At 31.2% G+C, this 8,674-nt stretch overlaps 1 pseudogene; it reads right to left on the reverse strand.

Moving 5' to 3' along the window:
* Positions 1–286: 286 nt before the first annotated feature.
* LOC127097610 (receptor-like protein EIX1) lies at positions 287–3,347 on the reverse strand (annotated as a pseudogene).
* Between the last annotated feature and the right edge of the window lie 5,327 nt (positions 3,348–8,674).

Here is an 8,674-nt window from a genome sequence, read left to right on the forward strand (position 1 = left end):
CATTATTCTAAAACATCAAAGCATGCACTCATCCAGTACGGTACAGCTAGAGATTCTGCACAAACACAAAAAAACAAACAAAAAGTTAAAACTTTAAAACAAAATCCTCAAAACATTGAAATTGGATAAGTGAAATATATAGATTAACTTAAATGTGCAAACTACAAATATATTATGAGATTGAACATTGCATAAATTGTTCAGATATAAATTTATATCACGCATATATCCCAAAGTCCAAAATTCAGTATAAACTTATATTAACAGTGGTAATGATAAACTACCTGTTCATCGTACATTCACTCCTTCCACCACATGAAGGCTTTCAATATCAAAGTGTTCAAGAATTTGGAATAGGTTTCTCTCCAAGAGGATAGTAAAAATATTGAGCTTACCAAGCCAACAAAACCAGTGAAGAATCCTATCCCCATGCTCATGTATAATGCTTCCAAAAATATTGAATTCTCATCTCCAACATCATCAGTTGGTGGCACTTGATGTTTTGGTGGGTCTTCTCCTGGACATTTTCTATCAAGTGGTTCGCCACACAGATCAAAATTTCCTTCAAAACTTGAAGCATTGAATGTCTGCAACTGTGTTCCAATTGGAATTTTTCCAAAAAGCTGATTGTTTGACAAATCCAACATAGTGAGACGATCAATATAAGTTAAACTAGAAGGAATTCTGCCTGATAAGTGATTTCTTGACAAATCAAGAAATTCTAGGAACTTTAAGTTTCCTATGTTAGATATGATTTCCCCACTGAGATTGTTACTTGACAAATTTAAGGAAATCAAACCACGTAAGTACTCTATTTCAGTTGGTATTTTCCCTGTCAGATGGTTACATGAGAGATCAATGCTTTTTAGAAAAACATCTGCGTTTGTGTAAGGTCGGTCTACACCTTTCCATGTCAGGAATAAGTTGAAAACATAACTCATGTAAAAAGTTCCATTCCCGGGATTATACAAATGCAACATTGATGTAGTTGAGTTCACGAAGTTTTGAGCTATTGAAGTAAAATTTTGTACGCAAGTTGGGATTCCTCCTGATAAGTTATTTAGTGACAAATCCAAGACTCGAAGCTTTCTCAAATAACATAGATTCAAAGGTATATTTCCGTAGAAGTTATTGAATCGAAGGCTTAAGATGACTAACTGTTGCAAGCTATCTCCAATCCATGAAGGTATTTGACCATGAAACATATTTTCCCCAAGGTCCAGAAAAGCCAACTTGTTTGAGCAATTCTTCAATGAGGAAGAGAGTTGACCACTTAAACTATTATTTCTTAAAATCAAAGCTTCCATGCTAACAAGGGTTCCCATTGAGAAGGGAATGTTTCCAGACAACTTGTTATTGCTCATGTCAACATATTGTAATGAGGTTAAATTACTCCAACAATCCGGCAACTCACCTTTTAATTGGTTGTTTGATATATCAAAAATTACTAAAACGTTAGGATTATTTTTGTTGCATAGAAAAGAAACAAGATCTGAAAATTTATTATCGGAAAGATAGAGTGTTCCTGCTTGAAGTAAATAAGAAGGAATGTGACCTTGTAGTTTATTTGAACTCAAATCTATATAAGAACTTTGGACTAGCTTGAGTTCCAAATTGGGAATCCTTCCTGTAAGATTGCTATTGGGAATGCTCACGACAGACAGTGTTTGCAATTTGCCCCAAAACCAGTGAGGTATTGGAGGTAGATTACAGACATTTGAAAGGTAAAGCGATAATAAATGATTTTGTGTTTGAAGCCAATTAGGAAATGTAAAATCAAAATTGCAAGATGAACAACCAAATATATTAATTGAAAAGGAGGAACCCATTGATCACTAACTTTCATAGTCAAGGAGTTTTGAGACAAATCTAGGTTCTTCAATTTGGAGAGGTTTGTGAAATGAGATTCAGAGATTATACCTTCAAAAGAGTTATCGCCCAGGCCCAAAATCTCTAACTCTGTAAGCAATCCGATGCTCGTGGGTATTTCTCCAATGAGTTTATTTCCACCAAGTGATAACCATCTCAAAGACAAGGGAAAAGAAAGGTCCGGTAACGTGCCAGAAATATGATTATACGATAATGACAAATGTTGTAAGGAGGATACATTTCCAATGGATTTAGGGATGCCCTCTATACTATTGTAAGGCAGATTGAGTGTCACAAGTGAGTGCATTGAAGTGCCAAAATCATCTGGAATGACACCTCTTAAAAAGTTATGAGACAAGTCAAGGTACTGAAGATTGGAACTGTAATTAAATACCCAGTGGAATATCATCGATGATGTTAACTGATTCTTATCTACATCAAGGATAGTAAGATAAGTGGAAAAGTTCAAATGGGAATCAGATAACAAAGGGATATTGACGTCAGAAAGGCCACATTGACTTAGAGACAGCTTTTCTAGGATTGGAAGCTTCCCGATGAATTGCAAGGCGTGATGAGCAGAATCGTTGAGATTTTGAACTCTACTCAAGTCAAGATTTCTCAAAAAAGAGAGGTTGGATAGCCACTCAACATTCGCTTGAGTTCGCCACTTGATTCTAAGATCAGAATTGTAACCGAGCATAAGAGACTCCAACAATGAAAGATTTCCGAGTTGCATAGGGATATCTCCAACAAGATTATTGTGGCTGAGATCTAGGTCTTGCAGTTGTGTGAGATTTCCAAGTTGAAAAGGAATTGCTCCACTGAGTTCATTGTAGCTGAGATCAAGGTGTTGCAATCGTAACAGATTTCTAAGTTGAAAAGGAATTGCTCCACTCAATTCATTGTCGCTGAGATCAAGGTGTTGCAATTGTGTGAGATTTCCAAGGTGACAAGAAATCTCGCCATTATAAAAGCCATTTGAGAGATTAAGGTATTGTAATTTACTCAAGGAGCAAATAAATTTTGGGATTTCACCTCTATTATTCAAAAAACTAAGGTCTAGATAATTTAGATGTTGAAGCATGGCTATTGAAGGATTGATGTCACCGCTCAAATATTTTGAAGAAGATCCATGCAGATCAAGTCTTTCAACATAACCTGTTTGGTTATTGCATTCAACTCCATTCCATTTGCAGCAATCTGCATTTGGATTGTTCTTCCATGTGGACAACAAGCCAAACTCATCATGAAGACCTTGTTTGAATGTGAGGAGTGCATGTCTCTCCCTCTCTTTGCATTTCATGTCTCCATTTTCTGTTGTTGAGTTGAACTTGGAAATGGAGGACAACACCAATGATGCATGAAATATAAGAATGATATAAATTTTCATCTTAATTCACTAATTTAATAAAGCACAGATTTTCGGTAATGATACTATATTCTAAGAGTTATACAAGTCCATATATATAAAGAAATATGTTCAATAGAATTTTTTTCTCTCTGCTTTCTCTTATCTTAAATTTGTAATATTCATTTTCTTTGATTTTAATAAATTTCATTTTTTTTTGTTTGCCCAATGGACGGGATTTTTATATTACCATTTCAGTATTATCAGTTTTGGCTTGCCCATTGGATGATTTTTAATTTATTAGTCTTTCCTTACTATACATAATTGTAGCCAAATGTTTATCGTCCATTCATTTATGCTCAAATTACTCCATAATTAAAGATAAGATTTTGTCATTTCTACAATTTTAATTTTTAATGAATGAAACTAGATAAATAACTTTAAACTTGCAAATTTCACTATTCTTTTGTTTTAACACGTTTATTTTTTTTACTTTTCAATTGAATATATTAGTTTCTACGGTGTCTTTTTATAATAGTTGTTAATTCTTTTAAATTTTGTAAAATACATAATTGTAATTACAAGAGAAAAACTTGAATGGAAATAAACATAAATTCATACTTTTAAAAACATTCAATAAGAAATGAAAAAATTTAAATTTATTTAATTTAACTTTTTTAATCAAAATTATGAGTGATTGTGATTATAAAAAAGAGAGAAAATGTCATTTTTATATTTTAATTAATAAAAAGTTATGATTGGTTATTTTTAAAAGTACGTTATGTTTGTATCTATATATATATATATATATATATATATATATATATATATATATATATATATATATATATATATATATATATATATATATATATATATATATATATTCTTAATTATGACCTTCAAAAATTCATCTTTATTTTCTTTAAAATCAAAACACATACTATTTTTTTTTCATATCATGATTTTGAATATTAAAAAATGAAAAAAAAATTTGAAATATATATTTTACTTAAATCTTATTTATTATTTTTTGAAATAATTTTTGAATTATAAAAAAGAAAAAATTCATATATATTTTCAATATAATATTTTACTCATTTTGAATAAAATAATCTAACAGTCCAACACTTACTCCAACTTTTAAATATATTGTCTCAAATTTTAAAAATAAAGAGATGCGTGAATCTAAACACTATTAAATATTTTTGGTTTTAATAAAATCATACCAAAAATAAAAGTTGAAACAAATATCTTTAGTGTCAAATTAGTTATTGCACAAATTTTAAAGACTTGTCAGTGTTTATTGATATCAAAATATTATAGAGTATGTAACATTTTTCAATTATATTTATATACTTCACTATTACATTCTTCATGTTAAGACGAACAAGTAAATTAAAGACAAAAAATAATATTGGTTTCTCACATCCATATGAGTGTCAAAGAGACATGAGAATCAGAATATAAAAAATGATCACATGTAATATCTTTTAGAGTTATTAAAATTTACAAAAATTAAATTATAAATATCATTGTCAACTTACAAGCATATACATTTTCTTTTAAATAAAACGTTCATTTTCATTGTTGATTAATTCATATTGTTGTCTATATTATAATTCATAATAAATTATTATAATATAATTCTTTAACTATATTTAAAAATAAATAAATATGATTTAAATTAAATATGAATCAAATAAAAATTAATTTTTAACTACACATCACGCAGGTCTTATTCTAGTTATATTTTATTTTTAAAAAAAAACTATTAAATAATTGCTCAGACACTTGTGGCCAAGAAAAAAATTAAGAATATGATTTTGAGAAATATTTGTAATTGTTAGTGTTTATGTTGAAATTGATTTATATTAAAATTATATATTGATTCAAAAATTAAGAATATACAAAATCAAATATAATACGGTTTTAAAATTGGAACAAATTGTGTGTATATATTTTAATAGTAAATTTTATTAATAAAATCTATTATATTAATTGTTTTTTAATTAATAAAAAATTTCGAAATACAAATAGAATATAATTAGTTTAATTTAAACTATAGTAGATTCACAGTTGTAACCTAATTTTTATGACCCATTCATTTAATGCTCTGTTGAAATCCACATGCAAAGTTATGATTTTGTCATGTATTCCATTTCAACTCTTAATTGATGGAACAAAACCAATTTCTTGATCAATAATTGCTTACCTACATCGTGTCGCCTGAAAAAATTGAAAAATATTTGAAATTGTTGGAGCTACTATGTCACGTTCACATCTCTTTTCCTTCCATGCACGATATATCTAATGTTAAGACAATCAGATAGAAGAAATAGATTTTTCCAAACATACAAAAACGACACCTAATTTTAATCATTTTTTCATTCTAATAAAAAATAAGAAAATAAAATAAATAAATAGGTTGGCACCCGCCAACCCATCACCTTGGTGGGGTAGATTATATTTATAAGTTCAATTTCACTTGACGGATTTGTTCGTCCCTCCTTTTCTTAAGGGCTTAAGACGGATTTGCTCGTCCCTCCTTTTCTTACGGGCTTAAGACGACATGGACTAGACGGCTTATTTTGCACCCTTACTTCTGTTATGTTAGTTTTAATATATTATATTTTATCGTATTTTTATACTATTAATATTAATAAAAAAATTTATAATTTTAAATCAGTCATTGAAATAGTACTGAACTTCAACTGATTTATCTTTTAATCATATGATTTGAAATTTAGATTTATTTTTGCATCTGCGGTCAAATCCTCTCGACTCCCCCAACAATTTTTGGATAAAAATTTCTCAGTGATGAAATCTAAAAAATCTATTCTAAATGTGATTGAACAAAATTTTAAGTGGGCAAATCTTGATCCTACTTTATCACTTGTTGCATTTAGAGGGGATTTCTCTACGGCTACTCGGAGGCTTGATTTTTCAGATGATGAACGAGCGCCAGACTCTCCTACTAAATTGGCCCTATAGAATCTTTCTCCTATGCACTCATTTTCATTATTGGACATAGTTATCTCTCCTCCTTCATCTTTGGATTGTAGTGTGGATTTTGCAGATACTCCATATATTAGACAAGCGTCAGACTCTCCTTCTGAACATGCTTTAGTGCATCAATCTCCCGGAGTCTCCACTCCTCTGTTGGATTCAAGTATTGTTAGTCCTCTAACTTCCGTTGGAGTTTGTATGCATGGTAGTTTTCCCAGAGCTATTCTTGAGGAAGACTTGAGTTCACAATGTCTTAAGTTCTCCAAAAGTCTGAATTGTGCTCCTTTTCTAAGTGCTTCGAGTCATTTACGCACGACATATTCCTTAATCTCCAGAGTTCTTTGATTCTTTAGATAGAAATAAATAGCCAAGGTTTTCAAAATTTCCAAACAATTAGGTTGTATTTTTGTGCTTAGTTCTAAGACTGAGGTTGAGCGTTTAGTGGGCCTAGAAAAAAGTGATAGGCAATTGAGATAGCTAGATTGTTTAGGAATTGTGTTCTATATTGAATAGGTATTTTAATATTCATAGGTTAAGGAGTAAGATTAAGTATATTAAGGTGAGAGGGCTCATTCTCTCTAAGTCTTTAGTCTTCATAGCGATCCAGGAGTCTAAGATGGGTGGTGTTTCTGATCTTTTGTCTATTCCTTATGGGAGAATTATTTTTTGTAATTGGCGTTTTTCTCTTTTTTTAGGTAAAGTTGATGGTCTCCTTTCTATTTTTTGTACCTCTAATGGATCATCTCTCTTTTGTTTTGTTGGTCCTGGGAACTTGGTGTCTATCTTTAGTGGGGGTGGATAAGACTACTTGTTTTATCGTTAATATAATAATATTTATTATAAGTGTATCCCATGAGAGAATAGGGCTTTATGGAGGGACCTCGTATTAAGGAGGGACATTCATGGTGGGGATGTATGGTGTGTTCTAGGAAACTTTAATTTAGTATGTTCTTTGTCTAAAAGAATCGGAGGGGATGGTTATGTTCACAATGTTAGTAAATTGAGTTTCTCGAGTTCACCAATCATCTTTGAGATGGATTTTCTTGATCTCCCCCTTCTTGGTAGGAGTTTTACTTGGTACTCGTCGTTCAATGGGGGTTGCGAGCCATCTAGATATGATCTTTATATCAATAGATTGGTGGGAGTTGTGGGGGACAACGTCTCAATGTGCTCTGCCTAGATATGCCAAATCACTATCTTATTGCTTCCGGATATTCCAACCAAATATGAGGTTTTAAGCCTTTTTATTTTAATAACCATTGGCTTTCTCTTCCCCCTTTTCCTGAGTTGGTTCTTAATAGTTGCTCAAGTTTCCACTCTTCTAGTTGGAAAGCTTTCGTCCTTAAAGAGGAGCTTAAACCCTAAAAGATGCTCTAAAAGCTTGGAATCATCAAGTTTTTGGTGACCTTGATACCCAAATAGATTCCTTCATGGAGGAGGTAAATCATCTAGATCCAGAGTTGAGCATGATGGGCTTTCAATAGGGGTGATAGCTTTTAGGAAGAAAAGTTGTCAAATATCTGATCCCTTCTTTGGAGAAAATATGTTTAGCTTTTTCAGAGGGTTAAAGTCAAGTGGCTTAAGGAGGGTGGTTCTAACTGCACATTAACTTTCACCTCCTCTGACTGCATTGTACAAGGCAACCATACCCTAATGAGGATTGGTGCAACTAATCTTCATCACAGCCTATACATCCTCATCTTGCCTACCTCACCCAAAACTGCTTTTCAATTCAATTGTAATTCTAGTTCCCATGCCCACATCAATAATTATACCCTTTTGCACAATAGACTTGGACATCCCTCTAATGAAGTTTTACTTCAAATCAATAAAAAAAATCCTTTAACTAATTTTTCTAAAAATTCTTTACCATGTGATGTTTGTTTTTATGCTAAACATAAGAGATTACCTTTTCAGGACAGTATAAGTGTTTCCCTTAACCTTTTGACCTTATTCATATGGATATATGGAGACCTTTTTCCATACCTTCCATGAATGGTCACAAATACTTTCTAACTGTCATTGATGATCACACTTGTTATTGTTGGATTTTCTTAATGAAACTTAAATCTGAAGCATCCTTGTTAGTTTAATCTTTTATTAAATTTGCTCAAACTCAATTTACACAACCATCAAAGTAATCAGTCGGATAATGGCCATGAATTTACTTTAAAACATTTTGATGTCACTAATGGTATTCATCACCAAACTTCTTGCATAGATACTTCCCAATAAAATGGCTTAGTTGAACGTAAACATCAACATTTGCTAAATATCACTCGTGCTTTACTTTTACAATATAAACTTCTAAAAGTTTTTTGGTCACATGGTTTTACATATGTTGCTTTCTTAATTAACTGGTTACCCACTAAATTACTCAAATTTCAATGCCATTTTACTCTTTTATTTTGGCGTTATACATAACTACTATATTATGAAAACATTTGG

Source organism: Lathyrus oleraceus, chromosome 6, assembly GCF_024323335.1.
Source record: "Lathyrus oleraceus cultivar Zhongwan6 chromosome 6, CAAS_Psat_ZW6_1.0, whole genome shotgun sequence".
NCBI classification, from domain to species: domain Eukaryota; kingdom Viridiplantae; phylum Streptophyta; class Magnoliopsida; order Fabales; family Fabaceae; genus Lathyrus; species Lathyrus oleraceus.